The sequence below is a fragment of the Trichosurus vulpecula genome, chromosome 3 (genome assembly GCF_011100635.1).
Source record: "Trichosurus vulpecula isolate mTriVul1 chromosome 3, mTriVul1.pri, whole genome shotgun sequence".
NCBI lineage: Eukaryota > Metazoa > Chordata > Mammalia > Diprotodontia > Phalangeridae > Trichosurus > Trichosurus vulpecula.
This window is the reverse complement of record NC_050575.1, coordinates 249843350-249861187: the sequence shown is the minus strand read 5'-3', so window position 1 is coordinate 249861187 and position 17838 is coordinate 249843350. Positions and strand designations below refer to the sequence as shown.

General features: G+C 37.0%; 1 protein-coding gene across 1 annotated transcript in view; it reads right to left on the bottom strand.

Annotated features, from left to right (window-relative positions):
- Window positions 1–17838, bottom strand: part of DLGAP2 (DLG associated protein 2) — a 201989-nt gene that overhangs the window by 72490 nt on the left and 111661 nt on the right. The window lies entirely within an intron of this gene.

Sequence of the window (17838 nt, the reverse complement as noted above, 5' to 3'; positions counted from 1 at the left end):
TCACAACAGTTTGAATTACAAATTTTCTCCCCATTTCTGCCCTCCCCCCCCACTCCAAGATGGCGTATATTCTGGTTGCCCTGTTCCCCAGTCAGCCCTCCCCTCTATCACCCCCCTCCCCTCTCATCCCCTTTTCCCTTCCTTTCTTGTAGGGCAAGATAAATTTCTACGCCCCATTGCCTGTGTATCTTATTTTTTAGTTGCATACAAAAAGTTTTTTTGTTTTTGAACATCTGATTTTAAAACTTTGAGTTCCAAATTCCCTTCCCTCTTCCCTTCCCACCCACCCTCCCTAAGAAGTTGAGCAATTCAACCTAGGCCACACATGTATTATTATGTATAACCCTTCCACAATACTCATGTTGTGAAAGGCTAACTACATTTTGCTCCTTCCCAACCCATCCCACTTTATTGAATTTTCTCCCTTGACCCTGTCCCCTTTCCAAAGTGTTTGTTTTGATTCCCTCCACCCCCATCTGCCCTCCACTCCATCATCCCCCCGCCTTTTATTTTTTTTTTTTTATCTTCCTCCCTCTTCTTTCCTGTGGGGTAAGATACCCAACTGAGTATGTATGGTATTCCCCCTCAGGCCAAATCTGATGAGAGCAAGGTTCACTCATTCCCCCCTCACCTGCCCTCTCCCCTCCTCCCATAGAACTGCTTCCTCTTGCCACCTTTATGCGAGATAATCCACCCCATTCTATCTCTCTCTATCTCCCTCTCTCAGTATGTTACTCTCTCATCCCTTAATTTCATTTTATTTCTTTTAGCTATCTTCCCTTCATCCTCAACTCACCCTGTGTCTGCTCTCTCTCTTTTACATATATATATATACACATACATACACATACATACATATACACATAGATACATACATACATACACATTCACTTATATATATACATAAACATATATATATATGCATATATATATATGCATATTCCCTTCAACTACCCTAATACTGAGGTCTCATGAATCATACTCATCATCTTTCCATGTAGGAATGTAAACAAAACAGTTCAACTTTAGTAAGTCCCTTGCAATTTCCGTTTCTTGATTACCTTTTCATGCTTCTCTTGATTCTTGTGTTTGAAAGTCAAATTTTCTATTCAGTTCTGGTCTTTTCACTGAGAAAGCTTGAAAGTCCTCTATTTTATTGAAAGTCCATATTTTGCCTTGGAACATGATACTCAGTTTTGCTGGGTAGGTGATTCTAGATTTTAATCCTAGCTCCATTGACCTCCGGAATATCGCATTCCAAGCCCTTCGATCTCTTAATGTAGAAGCTGCCAGATCTTGGGTTATTCTGATTGGGTTTCCACAATACTCAAATTGTTTCTTTCTGGCTGCTTGCAGTATTTTCTCCTTGATCTGGGAGCTCTGGAATTTGGCAACAATATTCCTAGGAGATTTCTTTTTGGGATCTATTTGCGGAGGCGATCGATGGATTCTTTCAATTTCTATTTTGCCCTGTGGCTCTAGAATATCAGGGCAGTTCTCCTTGATAATTTCCTGAAAGATGGTATCTAGGCTCTTTTTTTGATCATGGCTTTCAGGTAGTCCAATAATTTTTAAATTATCTCTCCTGGATCTATTTTCCAGGTCAGTGGTTTTTCCAAGGAGATATTTCACATTGTCTTCCATTTTTTCATTCCTCTGGTTCTGTTTTATAATATCCTGATTTCTCATAAAGTCACTAGCTTCCACTTGCTCCAATCTAATTTTTAAAGTAGTATTTTCTTCAGTGGTCTTTTGGACCTCCTTTTCCATTTGGCTAATTCTGCCTTTCAAGGAATTCTTCTCCTCATTGGCTTTTTGGAGCTCTTTTGCCATTTGAGTTAGTCTATTTTTTAAGGTGTTGTTTTCTTCAGTGTATTTTTCAGTATTTTTTTGGGTCTCCTTTAGCAAGTCATTGACTTGTTTTTCATGGTTTTCTCGCATCCTTCTTATTTCTCTTCCCAATTTTTCCTCTACTTCTCTAACTTGCTTTTCCAAATCCTTTTTGAGTTCTTCTATGGCCTGGGGCCAGTTCATGTTTTTCTTGGAGGCTTTGGTTGTAGGCTCTATGACTTTGTTGTCTTCTTTAGGCTGTATGTTTTGGTCTTCTTTGTCACCAAAGAAAGAATCCAAAGTCTGAGACTGAATCTGGGCACGTTTTCGCTGCCTGGCCATATTCCCAACCAACTAACTTGACCCTTGAGTTTTTCAGTGGGGTATGACTGCTTGTAGATTACAGAGTTCTATGTTCTACGTTTGGGGGGGAGGTGCCAGCTCTGTCAGAGCCGCACTCCTCCTTCCCCAAGGACCCCCAGTCCAGACTGGGCTTAGATCTTCGGCAGGCTGTGCACCCCTGCTGTGATCCGCCACTTAATTCCCGTCTGCACCTTTTCTACATTTTCACACACTGGCTTTGCTGGGTGGGGAACTGTTCTTTTTGGCTGCAATACTATGGAGGAATACTAGTATAATACTAGTGAGGGCAACACACCCAGTTTGGGAACTTTATTTGTTACTTCCAGGCAGGAGATGAGGGAAAACTTGCCCTTCCTATTCACCAAATCCTTCTAGGGTAAAGGCCCCTTCCTTCTCTCTAATCCACTCCATTTTGCTTTAGCGTGCTTAGTTTCATTACAATCATTTTCACCTCCTATACCTCTTTGGTGTTTTTATGTAGATCAATGATTAGGGAACCTGATAAGAATATATGCCCTGCAGGGTCAAGTTCATTGTCTTATTGATAGTATTAAGGTATTTGAGATTTATTCACTTTTGGGTTTTTTTTTAATAAAAGGTATTCAAGGTTCCCTCACTTTTTAGGGTGGAGAATTATTATTTTGCCTCTGAAGACTTTTCCCTTTATATTTCAGTGTCTTCACCTTTTAGACCCAATAAGTGTCACTGAGGTATCACCTCTTATCCAAAAAAAGGCCAATTTAAGGAGCCTCAAGAACCTTCCTAGGTAGAATATTTAATGTTTTATGACTGGCTTTAAAAGAGGACTCTGTCCTTTGAAAGAGGTGCCAATAGTTATGCCCATATTCTATGATGAAAGATATTTTCAAGTCTCAAAGCCTTATCCCCTACATAAGCTTAATCTAGTTGATTTAGAGACCTGTTGGTAAATGTTTTTACTGAGCTAGGGGTAGAGGAATGTATTCACACACTTTTAAATTTAATTTTTCCCATTAACACTTTCTTAAGTTGAGAAATAAACAAAACAATAAATCAAATCCTGTTTTGTAGGATCTGATGATTTCTTGAGGTTTAAATGCTGTCACTAAAAACTTAAAAATAAGCTAAGCCATTTAGAGTTGGCTCCCACATATCCTGCTTCTTCCATTGGCTTAACTTCCATAACTCCCCTGGAGAACTTCCTGATCTTCAAGGGACAGATCTCTGGCCTTTCTGAGTGATTCAATCTCTCCCTTGGTCATTTCTCCAGACTTCTCCCTGGGTAGTAGGGAGGTAAGTTAGTGTGATGAAAAGAGAACTGAGGTCAGAAGACCTGAGTTTAGCCTCTACTTCTGCTGCTTACTGTTCACATGATCTTCACTTCCTTAGGTTTTGAATTCTTCACTGATGAAAATGAGGAGCTTGGAGTGGAATCCTCTAAAGTCGCTTCTGACTCTTAGCCCAAGATCCTTTGGTGCCCTTTGGTCAACTCACTGGTATTGCTAGGTCCCTCAACAAATAATCATTGGATATTTTTGCCTTAGCCACTCCTGAGCTTTGAAAGGTTTTATATTCTCACTTGCAGGAGGGAGAGAGAGGCAAATAAAAACTATATGTGGCTGAGGCCTGTGTGAGAGAAAGAAAGCACTAGAAACTATTATTGACAGGGGACAATTCAATTGAATTCAATTCATTTCATCAAACCATAGAAGATACAAAGAGTGTTTACCAAACAGACAATAGTATGCATTCTCCTCCTGCCCCCCAACATATTACTTCAAATTCATGAAGTTCATTTCTACATATGATAATCATTTTTACTCTCTTGAGTAAATGTAGTTTTGGATACCTGTCTACAATATGACTATTCTTGAAATTTCAGCTCTTGCCCTCACTCTCCTTCCCTAGTAGCAACAGCTAGCTTTTCTATAATTATCCAATCACTTTCTGATTGTTCCTTTCCCCAAGGCTTCACACCAACCAACAGATAAAAACTCTTCCCCATTTCCTAGGTTGACATTTTTTAATCAAGACATTTACCACTTCTACATACTCTAAATAGGTCATGTTTCTGTATAGAGACTTATCAAAACTAACATTAAATAATGGAGAACAAGAAAATAAATATGTAACGCTTACCATTTGACATAAACTCTAAAGAAATTTGTGTCTACAAGAATCGTAAGTCTAATTTTCCAACCTTTTAATTGTTTGGGATACTTAACTTGGATCCTCTAAAAGACCGGTCCCTATACTTAGTGTAGTGTCTGACACATAGTTAGTAGTTAATAAATGCCCAATAAACTGAAGGTAACTGCAGTCACAAAACTAAGACTTCTGTAGAGCACTAAAGAATGTCTATTGACCCATTAACATGGATGACTCTTAAAGCTTCCCTAAAGAATAAATGTGACCCTCCTCTAAACCACTGTTACTGAGAGAATTCTCTTGATGTTTCATACAATGAAATATGAAATGTTGACACAAAAATGAACACATTTTTTGTTTGCTTTCAAGGAAGTCAGTATGTTGTCAGAGCTATGGAGCGGGCTAAAGCCTAGGATTTGAAAGCACACTGACAAGGTATTGAAACATGGAAGGGAGGAGGCATTTTTCATGTGTCCATCTTTTTTTTTCAGAGAATTTTGAGGGGAGAAATGAGGCTCAAAATCTTAGGAAAGTAGATTTCTTTAGTGACAATGAAGAAAGGCAAGACTTGGGTTATCGTAACCACTAGAGCAAAATGCTACTTATTAATTTTTGGCTAGAGTTCTTCTGGGCTGGCTAATGCATGATGTCATCAATAGCACACTTCTGGAATCCTGATGTGCATTTATGCTGCAATGCAGGAGAGTAGATATAACCTCTGCAGTATGTCTAATTCCAAACAAGCCATGGAGTAAAGTGTCAAGACCTCTGCCTTACCATCACTGACCTTGAGAGATCTTAAGTGCTTAAGATTTTCATCAAGGCTGAAGCTTGGCATTTAAGTAGATTTTAGAGGTATCTTGGTGGAGTAGAAAGAATATTAGATCGAGAATCAGAGGACCTCAGTTTGAATCTTGGCTTGCTATTTATATAACCTTGGGCAAGTCACTGAGGTTTCTAGGACTCAGGTCCTCATCTATTAAAAAGGGAAGGAAGGCTTGGATGACATGACCTGTTAGGTCTTTTCTACCACTAAAATCTATGATATTCTTTAATAGAATGTAAGTAGAGATGTGAGAATAGGGGCTGTTTCATTTTTGATTTGTATACCCAGCACCTAGAACAAGCACATTACATGTGCCAAAAACTGTTTATTGGCTGATTGATCTTATGACCATTAAATATCATTTGCTAGGGGAACTTAATAATTACCAAGGGAAACTGGGGCCATCAAAATTCTACCAGCTAGATGGTACAATGGGGAGAGATTTGAGTCTAGAGTCAGAAAACTGGAGTTCAAATCCTTCCTCAGACATTAGCTGTGTGACCATGGGGAAGTCATTTAACTTCTGTCTACCTCAGTCTCCTTCTCTTTAAAATATAGATAATAATACTACCTAACTCCCAGGTAGGGAAGCTCTTGGGAGGATCAAATAAGGACATCATTGCATATCTTGAAGCACTATATAAATGCTAGATGCTGCTTCTGTACTTCTGTTGTTGCTCATTCGTTTCAGTCTTGTCTGACTCTTGGTTGCCTTATTTGGAGTTTTCTTGTCAAAGACACCAGAGTGGTTTTCCATTTCCTTCTCTAGCATATTTTATACATGAGAAAACTGAGGAATACAGGGTTAAGTGACTTTCCCAGGGTCACATAGCCAATAAATGTCTGAGTCTGGCTTTGAGCTCAGGTCTTCCTGACTCAAGGCCTATGCTGTATCCACTGTGCTACCTAGCTGCCGCTTAGTACTTACTCTACTATTGCTACTACTACTGCCACTGCCACTGCCACCACCCTCTTGGGACTCTGTTGCTGGCAGAGTGGTTCTCCCATGAACAAAGGACATTTCTAAACCCAGTCTGAATCCTGGTAGGTTCTGAAACTGCCCTAGAGGTTAAGTGAGAAAGTCAGAGAGTACTAGTCAGTCAACAAGCATTTATTAAGTGCATATTTTGTGTCAGATTCTGTGCTAAGTCCTGAGGATACAAAGAAATGCAAAAGAAAGTCTCTTCTCTCAAAGAGCCAGTGGTCTAATGGGGGAGACAGCATGAAAATATGCACAAACAAGATACATACAGAGTAAATTGGAGATCATACATAATGGGAAGTCACAGGTATTAAGGGAGATTAGGAAGAGCTTCTCACAGAAGATGAAATTTTATCTGGGACTTGAAGGAAGCCAGGGAAGCTAGAAATTAGAGATGAGGAGGGAGAATATTTCAGGCAAGTGCAACAGCTAGTGAAAAGGTCTAGAGTTTGGAGATCAAGTATTTTGTGCAAGGAGCAGTGAGAAAGGCAGTGTCACTGGATCATAGAGTGTATAGAGGGTAGTAAGATAAAAAAGATTGGAAAGGCTGAAGGATGGCAGCTTATGAAAGGCTTTGAATGCCAAATAAGATTTTATATTTGATCCTGGAAGTCATAGGAAGTCAACACAGTTTATTGAATAGGGAAGTGACATGGATATCTGCAGTTTAGGGAGATTATTTAGAGTGGGGAGGACTTAAAGCAGGGAGATCAACCAACAGGTTCTTAAAATAGTCCAAGTGTAAGGAGATAGGGACCTACACCTGGATGGTAATAGTGCCAGAGGAAGGAAGGGGGTATATACAAGAGATGTTAGGAAGGTGAGATCAGCAGGCCTTAGCAATGGATTGGATATAGGAAGGAGGGGTGAGAGAGAATGAGGAGTTAAGGGTGATGCCTGGGTTGTGAGTTTAAATTACTGGGACAATGGCACTACCCACAATAGTAATAGGAAAGTTCGGATGTAGGGGAGGTTTTTTCTGGAAAGATAATGAGTACAGTTTAAGGCATGTTGATTTTAAGATATCTGTGGGACCCTCTGTTTGAGATGGAGTCTGGATATTTAGGAGAGAGGTTAGGGCTGGATAAATAGATCTGAGAATCATAAGCATAGAGGTAGTAATTGAAACTATGAGAGCTGATGAGATTACCAAGTGAAATAATATAGGGGGAAAGGAGAAGAGAGCCCAGGAGAGAGTGCATGGGCCACTAACTTTAGCAGGCATGACCTGGATGAAGATCCAGTATCACTAATGGCATTTGTACTAGACCACAGAAGGTATCCAGTTAGCTACCTCTAGTTGACTATAGCATACAGAATGAACAGGGAGGAACCCATATGGGATGCAGAAATATTCTTGCCATTTATTAAGTATTAGATATAATGCACATTCATGTTAGAATTATTAGGTATATTCTGTCTAATGTATTAGCTGACTGGTAGTAAGTACAGCAGGCAAAAGTAATCGATCTGCCTTTATTTGCTAGGGATGGAGAACATATTGAACTTTAATTGTGAAATGCTAGGAAACAGCTCCAGGATAATGGGATAGAAATCTTGTGAGATTGCAATGGGAGTTCTTATTCTGAAAATATTCCGGGGGTTTACATATACAGAAATTATAGAATGAATTGAATAGCCATGATGAACATCAAGGTCACATAGCAACCAGATAATGCAAAAACATATTTCAACAATTTAACATAAAGTAACATAGCCAGCATCACCTTTAACCATGGGCTGCCAGTGCTGAGTTGTCCACAGATATTAAAACAGTAGTTCAGTAATCAAGTTCTTTACATCAGTCGGTCAACAACAAACATTTACTAAGTGCTAGGCACTTTGCTGAGCTCTGGGCAAGAGCTAGTAACATTTATATAGTACTTCATGGTTTGCAAAGTGCTTTATATATAGTATCTTATTTTCTCCTCATAACAACTCTATGCAGAAGGTGCTATTATTGTTCACATTACACAAATGAGGAAACTGGATAGATAGAGTTTAAGTGATTTGCCCAGGGTCAAACAGCAAGTGTATGTCTCAGGCAGGATTTGAACTTAGGTCTTCTTGACTCAGAGTCCAGCATTTTAGTCACTTGGTGCCTCCTCGCTGCCAAGAATTTTCACTGGTGGTTCCCAATGCCTGAAATGCTCTCCCTTCTCTTAGCTGTGTCCAGGTTTCTCTAGCTTCCTTCAAGTCTTAGTTAAATCTTTAACTTCTACAGGGAGACTTTCCAATCTTTCTTAATTCTAGTGCCTTCCTCCAATCAATAATTTACAATTTATCTTGTTCATGCCTTTTTTTGTATATTGTCTCTCTCATTAAATTAGATAGCTTTCAGGATGGCAAATTTTCTTCAAGATATCTTCCCCATAAAATAATTGATACAACTTCGTTCTCTTAAAACGACTCTTCAGATTCTTTCTTGATCAATCTCTTAGAAAAAAGTTCTCTTAGTTCTTACTGTGCCTCATACAGTTTCTGGTCACCCATAACAAGCTAACTCACTGCAAAATAACAGTTAAACTCTCCCTTTCTCCATTATTACATTATTTCTTAAAGCTATAGTAATGATATTAATAGTCAGAATAGACCATAGTGACCATTTAGTAAAATCCAGACCCCAAAGGAATCCACATTGTAATATACTTGCCATGTGGTCATCTAGGCAGACTTCCAAGGATAAGGAACCTATCGCCTTTTTAGGTAGCCCTTTCAACTTTTGGACATCATTAATTATTTATCCTTACATCAAGCTTACATTACATAACTTTATCCTTACATTAGGCTTAAATTTCCTTCTTTGCAACTTTCATCCATTGCTTTTGGGTTTGCCCACTGGGGTCAAACTGAGCAAGTCTATACTTTCCTTTCACACGATAGCCTTTCAAACACTTAGAGAGAGATATCATGAATCTTCCCTTTTCTAGGCCAAATATGCCTAGTTCTATATGTTCATAAGACTCACATTTTCAGTCCACTAAAACGCCTGGATTGTTTTTTGAATAATTGTTGTCTAACCATTCTCCCTCTATTTTGTACTTGGATTGTTGTGTTGGCTAGCCTTCCTGGAGTCCTGTAATCAGCAGATATGAAGAGCATGCTACCTATGCCTTTATCTAGGTCATTGATAAAAATTGTTGTTGTGTTTGTCCTTCATTTTTGAAGAGGACCATGACATCAGGGAAATGATGACATGACTTGCAGTTGACTTTGATTTGAGTGAGGGAGGGCTGTGCAAGGTCACCACCCTCACTTTTTCCCCCAGAGTCATCTGGGTCCAGTGGCCTGATATTTACCAGGAAAACTGGAGATGGCCCGGGATGCATCGGAAGACCCTGGCTCTTTTAGGTTAAAGTCTTTTCAGCTTCACACTGTGAATGAATAGGCCTCTTTAAGAAGTTAATCAAGGGATGACTCCTTTAATCAAAACTCAAAAAAAAAAATCAAACTGGGAGGGGAAGACCCTCAGGTTTCCTGGCCAAGAGAGAAACAGTTACTATTTAGTCTTTACATTCACTCTGTGCTGGGAGGGCAGGGACCTATTGTCTAATCTATGAGGTCCAGAGTGAATCGGGTTTAAGGCTTGGTTTTTGAGATAGCAATCCAGTCAGTGAACCCGAAGTTAAGGAAGCAGCCTTCAGCCATTGAAATGTACCTTACTTTGGGCAGACTAGGGAGAGGGAGAAGGAGACAGAGAGGGAGAAGAAGAAGGAGAGGGAGAAAAAGAAGGAGGGGGAGAGGGTACTCACAGATTGTGTTTATTCTTCAAAGAAGACCATGACATCATATATTAAACAACACAAGGACAAACATAAAACCCTAAGTAGCTGACACTTATTATATACTTTAAAGGTTGCAAAATAATTTGTGTAAATAATTTCATGTGATCTTGACAACAACCCTGTGATTTAGGTAGTGGTATTGTTACACCTATTTTGCAAACAAGGAAAGGAACTTGGATTCAGATTTAGGCCTTGCTCATGTCAAAGCTAGGACCCTGTCTTTGCCACATCTTGACTTAGAAAACCACAAATTAACATTGTATTATTGTATTGTTGTATTATATTTTTATGTATTTTGTTAAATATTTCCCAATTACATTTTGATGTGGTTTGGGCCTGATTTGGAAGTTTTGCAGGCTGCATACAGAAGTTTGACACCTCTGCACTATTCCATACTATATTGAATTATAGTTGTACATTTCTACCAAAGAATAGTGGTCAATTTTCCATTCCTTAGTTAGTGAATATTTGTTTGCAAGATAACTTAAGTTCTTCTTAGTACATTGGAGTTATAATGTCAATGTCCTGAATAAGGAAGGAAAGCATTTATTAAGCAAGGCAGTTTTAAAATATTACCTTATTTAATCTTCACAACAATCCTGCTACTATTATCCTCATTATACAGATGAGGAAGCTGAGGCAGACATAGGTTAAGTAACTTGCCAAGGGTCACGCAGCTTGTGAATATCTGAGGCTATATTTGAATTGAGGTCTTCCTGACTTCAGGCCCAGAGCTCAATCTACTGTGCCATCTAATTGCCTCTAAATGGCCCTCTCCTTTCTCAAACCACTTTATACTGTGCCCATATTGTTACATACTTTGAAATGCCTTCAGCGCATTTACTAAACTGTTCTATTAAAAGACTCATCACATATGGTGATCTCATACTGACATTTGTGGATTATAATCTCCACTTTTCAAACTGAAATTTAAAAAATTTGCAGCATTACTTCTTTATTTTAAAGAGGCACAAATATGTGTATAAATATATACTATACATAAAATATAAATATATATACATTTGTGTATGTATATGTGTTTATGTGTATATGTGTGTGTGTACCCACACATATTTGTGTGGGTATATATGTATACACCCTTGTACATCTAAACATGCACACACGCACACATGTATAGATAGATGGATATGTACGTATGAGTTACAGAAAGAGCTAAAAGGGAAATTAGAGGTAATCTAATCTAAAAACCTTCATTTATAGATAAGACATCCTGGGACAGAAGAAGCTAAGTTACTTGGCCAAGGTTATGCAGGTACTAAGTGGCAGAACTGGGGTTGGAACTCAGGTTCTTTGAATCCAAGTATAATAATTCTAGTGTAGTATCCACTTGAATGAACCAAAGAATTATAGGAACATACATTAATTTTGTAAATAAATAAAATAAAGTCTTACCAGGCTGTACTAGACAATGAATTGGACATCTTTAAAAAGAGGTAAAATTATACAGTTTTGTTTCCAGAACATTAATACAGAGAAGAAATATGGCCATATTTTTCTAATTAAAAATTTGGGGCAGATTAAGGAGTAAAATAATGAAAGAGAAACAAAATTTGTAATGGTGGAAAACATTTACTAACCCCTCCAGTAATCATCATCTTTGTCACCATCATCAACAGCACAAATATTGCAAATGCTTTATACATATATGTATGTATGTATGTATGTATGTATGTATGTGTGTATGTATGTATGTATGTATGTATGTATGTATAACCTAATTTGATCTCTACAACCACTCTGTGATATGGGTGCTGTTATTATCATCACCATTTTACAAGTAAGGATGCTGAGGCCAAGAAAGTTTAAATGACTCATCCAGAGATTCACAGTTACTAAATATTTGGGGAAGCATTTGAAACCAGTTCTTTCTGAATCCTACTCTAGTGTTCTTAGACACTATGTTGCTTTTTCAGTACAATAGTACAGAAATACAGAATGCTTTCCCTGATGTGATTTCAAAGTAGCTATCCTGGAAACTGGGAATTTCTGTGTACTCTGGAGAGTCAAAGGACTCTAGAAACATAAACAATAAAATAATAATGTATATAAATGTTTCCTCTGTCCTGATTCTTATAGCTGGTTCTCTTATTTTAATGATTCCTTAAATCAGTCTTGTCATATTTTGGGAAAAATCTTGACCCGTAGCAAAATCATAATAATCTAATTTTATAGCATTTTCCCCACAGTATCAATAATGTTAGCTCCCTAGAAAAATCCGGGGAATTGCATATTTAGACAAGAAAATCTATCAAATAAATCATTTCATAGATGAGAAAGAAATCATGTGTGAAATGAAAGTTAGATGTTTTCAAAACCACTTCATTTAACGAGCAGTCTACTAATCAATATGTAGCTTTTTGTATAATGAAAGAAACAGTAGGCCGGAGAAACATTTTTGGTCTTTATTTGGTCATTTTGCCAAATGCTCTCTACTGTTCAAGTTTCAGCTCTTTGAAAATTGGATAGAGAGATTCACATGCAGCTGAATCTCCACCATCCACATTTAACACAGAATAATAGCTTCATGAGGGAATTTATTTGGGCCAAAAGATAAACTTCAAATCTACAAATGAAACACCAAATTGTTAATATTTACAAAATACATTCTACACAGTATTTAATGAATCTTTCTAAACCATTAATGTTTTCATATATGTTATTTGATTTATCTATGTATGCAAAATAACATTGTATATTAGTGGATTGTTATGCAGTAGCAGTCTGATTCTGTTAAATTAAAATTGTGGATCACCCACAAAGGCAATGGAGAGGTTCATAGTCAGCATAAGTTGGCTGCTAATTCAGTCTACCAATGAAAAATTGCAAAGGAAGAGTAGTATAAAGACTATGCTTAGAGGGATGTATGACTGGAAGAGGAGATAAGCTTATCATTTAGCTCTCATGCTCCCTAGGTTATCCATACAATGTCAAGGGAACTAAAGGAAAGCCCCAAGAATTCTGAGTGGAACATAGAGAATGTATAGGAATACATGGATGAGATTTGCACCAAATAGCAAAGAAGAGACATACTGTAATTTGAATTAAGAGAGAGTACCCACATTAATGACATCTTAGATCCAGTGAAGTATCGAAAAAGGCGTGACCACAGTGAAAGAACTGTGGTTCTAGCAGTCAAACTGTTGTAGCCTTCATCTATTGTGGAAAGCTGTTCTGTACTTAACAAGGCTGATCCTCTGACAATAGATGTAGTTTGTTGCTACGTACTAAAAAGCCATCTTGGCAGGACCCATCAGAATTTATGTTCCATTTATCTCACCTTGAGAATTGAGGGCTGCTTATTTATGCATTATGTTGAGGCATCAGAGTAGGTCTTTTGATGAAAAGTATCAGATAAAGACTACTAGAAAGAACTGGGAATATTTGACTTGAAGAAAAGATTAAGTGGTGTTTGACAGGAAGTACTATTGGTAGCAGATACATGACTGAAGTTTTTATATTTGAAGAATTGTCATGGATCAGAGTATTCTTAAGTTTTTTTTTATCTATGTGTATAATGCTCCCCTTAAGCAGTCTGGTGAAACTATGGACCCCTTCTCAGAATAGTGTTATTAAACTGCATAAAACAAAATACCTAGGATTGCAAAATAAACCAATTACATTGAAATAGTTATGAAAATATTAAAAATAAATTTACATGCTCTTCCTTGAAATCTATCCATTGACCCTTTGAGTTGCCCATGAATGCCAGGTTAAAAATTCCTTGATTAGGGGAACTGTATTTCTTCTGATTTATCATGGGGGTATCAATAGAAATTACAGAGAAAGAAGTTTCATATAAATATAAGCAATAATGTAAGATCTGCCTAAGCCTCAGTTTTGTCAGCTTTAAAATGGAAATAATAATAGCACCTACTTCCCAGGGTGGTTGTGAGAATCAAATGAGATAATATAGGTAAAGCATTTGGCAAACTTAAAAGCACTATATAAATGTTTGCTTATTGCTGTGGTTTCCCCTCCTCCTCCTCTTCCTCTTCCTCTTCCTAACATTCAGAGCTATTCCCTTGATAAGGATCATATTCTTTGTAAATGGAACTTTTCAAGGAGAGGCTAGATGTCTACTTTCAGAGGAAAGGAAAGCTGCAATTCCTACATGGGTAGTGGCTAATTTACATTTTTGTTGCTTGATTTTTGAAAGTAACATTAAATGCATACTCTAAGGGGAAAAAAGCAAGCTTCAAAAAATAGAGAATCTCACTTTCATATGTTCCTTTCTCATTGCTCCACTCTTTCAACTTACCGTTAATGAATCTCTTTATTATTTGTTTAGGACTAGATCCCCTTTGAGGTCCCTTCTAACTCAAAGATTCTATGATTATAAGATGTGAGCAGAAAATAGTGTGATTGGCTAACAGTCTCTACTCCTTTGCTGTCTCCTCTGCTGGCCCATCATCCATATCTAGAGACCTAACTGTGAATGTTTCCCAAGGCTCAATCCTAGACCCTTTTTTCTCTGTACTCTCAATGTCCTCATCAGTCCCCATAAATTTAATTATTTTCTTATAGATGACCCACATATATATATATATATATATATATATATATATATATTCTTGTAGATGACCCACGTATACATACAAATATATGCATATATTTGTATGTATGTGTCCAGCCCTAGTCTTTCCCCTGAGCTTCAGTTCCATGTCACCAATTGCCTGTTGGGCATTTCAAATCATATGTCCCAAAGATGCCTTAAATTCAACATGTCTGAAACAGAGCTCATTATCTTTCCCCCTAAACCTACTCTTCTAAACTCCCCTATTTCTGTTGGCAGCTCTTCCATTCTTCTAGTCACCCAGGTCCATAGCTTCAGTGTTAATTCTTAATTTCTTATCTTTATCCAACATACTGAATTGTTTTCTGAATCATGCCATTCAGAACATTTCTTACATACAACCTCTTATCTGTATACACACGATACTTCAGGTTCTTTTCAGCTCTTGCTTATATTATTTTCATGGCTTCCAAACTTTTCTCCTAGCCTTAAATCTCTTCTCATTCCAGTCTGTTCTACACACTGTTGCTGAAGTGATTTTCCTTAAGTGTGGTTCTTTACATGTCACTCTCCTACTTCAAAAACAAAACATAACTCCAGGGACTATCTATTATCTCTAGAATCAAATATGAATTCTTCTGTTTAGTCAAGCTCCAGTTTATCTTTCCTGCTTTATTAGATGTTATTTTCATCCTCCTACACTCTACAATTCAGACGAATTGACTGTCTGTTGCTTAGACATGGCAATCCACCTTTCATTTGTATGTCTTTTTACTAGTTATTTCCTAAACCTGCAATGTACTCCCTCTTCATTCCCACTTCATAGAATCTCTTCCTTCGAGATGCAACTCAACCACCACTTTCTACATGAAGCCTTTTGCAATATTTAGAGCATTGGACCTGGAGTCAGGAAGATATGAGTTCAAATCTAGCCTTAGCCATTTACTAACTCTTGGACCCTGAGCAAGTCGATTAACCTCTGTCTGCTTCAGTTTCCTTTTATGTAAAATGGGACTAATAATAGAACCTGCTTTCTAAGGTTGTTGTGAGGATGAAATAAGATAATATTTGTAAAACACTTAGCAAATCTTTAAATGTTATATAAATGCTGTTATTATTACAAGTGTTTATGCCTGGCCTTTCAAACTGCCTTGTATTTATCTACTTTATATGTACTCCTTGTCTCTTCTGTTAGAATGTAAGCTTGCTTCAAGTAGGGATTGTTTCATTTTTGTATTTGTATCCCCTTATAATAATATAGAACTTGAAATATAGTACACCTTTAATAAATGCTTGTTGATTGATTATATACATATGTCAAAATGTATTCATCCACATGAGTCTGCTACTCCAAAATAGTCCCACAAGGCAATGTACTTATTTCAGTGATGCTGCTACTTCTCAAAACATTTCTGAAACTCCTCTTTGGAAACCACCTTTCTGAGCCAGATGTATTACAGTCCATTGCATTGCATTATTTTTGGTTTCTGTTTTACAATTTCTTTTTTTTTTATTCTTTACTTGACAAATACCAAATAAAATGAGTATTTTCATACACAATGCGGAACAGAAGGAGAGGATTATATACGATACTGCAAATCTCTATTATGTACAGCTTGCTTTTCTTTTAAAGTACATAGCAAATTCAACACGGAACTTTCAAAGTGATTCCATCTGGCCTGCCTTCTGTTCTCTCTTCATTTTTTTGGGGGGTGTTTAATGTTGGGGAAGGAATTCTATCCTCACCCCCACTTTGATCCTCCATTAAAAAAAGAAAACTTGCAAGAAATTGCATAGTTTGGACAATGGAGTCAGGAAGACCTGAGTTTGGATCCTACCTTAGGCATTTATGGATGTGTACCCCTGGCAAGTCACTTACTGTCTTTCACCTTTAGTTTTCCCATCTGTAAAATGATGATAATAATAGCACTTACCTTACAGGTTGTTGTAAAGATTAGTTGCAATAACATACGGAAAGCCCTTTGCAAACATATGTAATGATTTATTTTCAAAGTACTTCTGAAGACCATAAAAATACTTATTGGGTGCATTTGTCTTTACATGTAGTATGCACTCAATACATATTTTCTGAATGTAGGAATGCATGAATTTTTATAAGTTTTTTTCTCCCATTGACCTCAAAATTGATGAAATTGCCTGATGAAAATAATAGCTTTATAAAAGTTTTTCTTTTACAAAAAGTCAAATCAAGAGATAGGTGTCGTGACTTTGCTATGGTGAACTTGCAGTTATGATTGATAAGCCATAAACTTAAGACCCTGTCACTGTCAAGCTACCAGAATCATAGCTATAGGCTACAGAATATTTTATATTGAAAAAAAACTCCTGGCCTTGCCTTTCCACCCATTTCTCCAAAGATTTGTTTGGAAAATATTTATGATTTCTCTGCCTCTGGTATGACATTATGTAAACATACAGCTTTTATGAGACAACCATGGCATAGGTATCAAAAACCCATCTTTCAGTATCACAAATAATTCTTAGGATTCACAACTGAAAACACTGAAGAATTCAGAGGAGCCATAACTTCTTTTTTTTTTTCTTTTTTATTGTATAAGGCATTTAAAGAAATTTACCAGTAGTACTTTTGATAATGCTGTGAAATATTTTTCTGTGGAATTCCACTGTAGGTCATTTTTATACTATGGGGTATTATTTATCTTTGTAAAATGTTTCACTTAGAAGAAAAACTCAATGATATATAGTTATAATTGCACATTCCTTTCCAGGTCTTCCTTTGGTCTCTTTTAACAACTCCTGATTATATGCCTTCTTTCATTATATCTTTTATAACTTGAATACCAACTGGTTAAAATATCCCCATTTCCTTCAATTTCTTTTTTTAAAATCTACCCCCCAACTTATTTTATCACTCTCTTAGTATACTAGTTCTTCTGGTATTCATATCACCTATTTATTCAGTACTGTATGATTTCATCTTGTATCTTTTTCTTAGCCTTTAAACTTGTCATGGCAAAATTGTATTCCTTGGTCTATTTTATGGCTCTCTCAGAACCATGTATATTCATTGTGATACATAAATAATGGAAGGGTAATAAAATATTAGGCAGTAATTTTTCGTTTAGGCGGTAAATTTTTCCAAATTTCCATTAGAACCAGAGGGAATCATGAAACCCAATCCTTAGAGCTCTAACCAATATTAGTGATTTTACATCCAGGATTGATTAGTCTCCAGCTATGAATAATTTTTATAGATTTGGGGAGTGCAGAATAGCTATTCCTGATGGACACTGGTGAAAGGGCCAGGTGGATATATAGACCATTATACCTGGACTTTTCTGGGTATCCATGAAAATTTATGATAAATTGCATTACCTTAAGAATTAAGGTATAACCACCTACCGTAGTG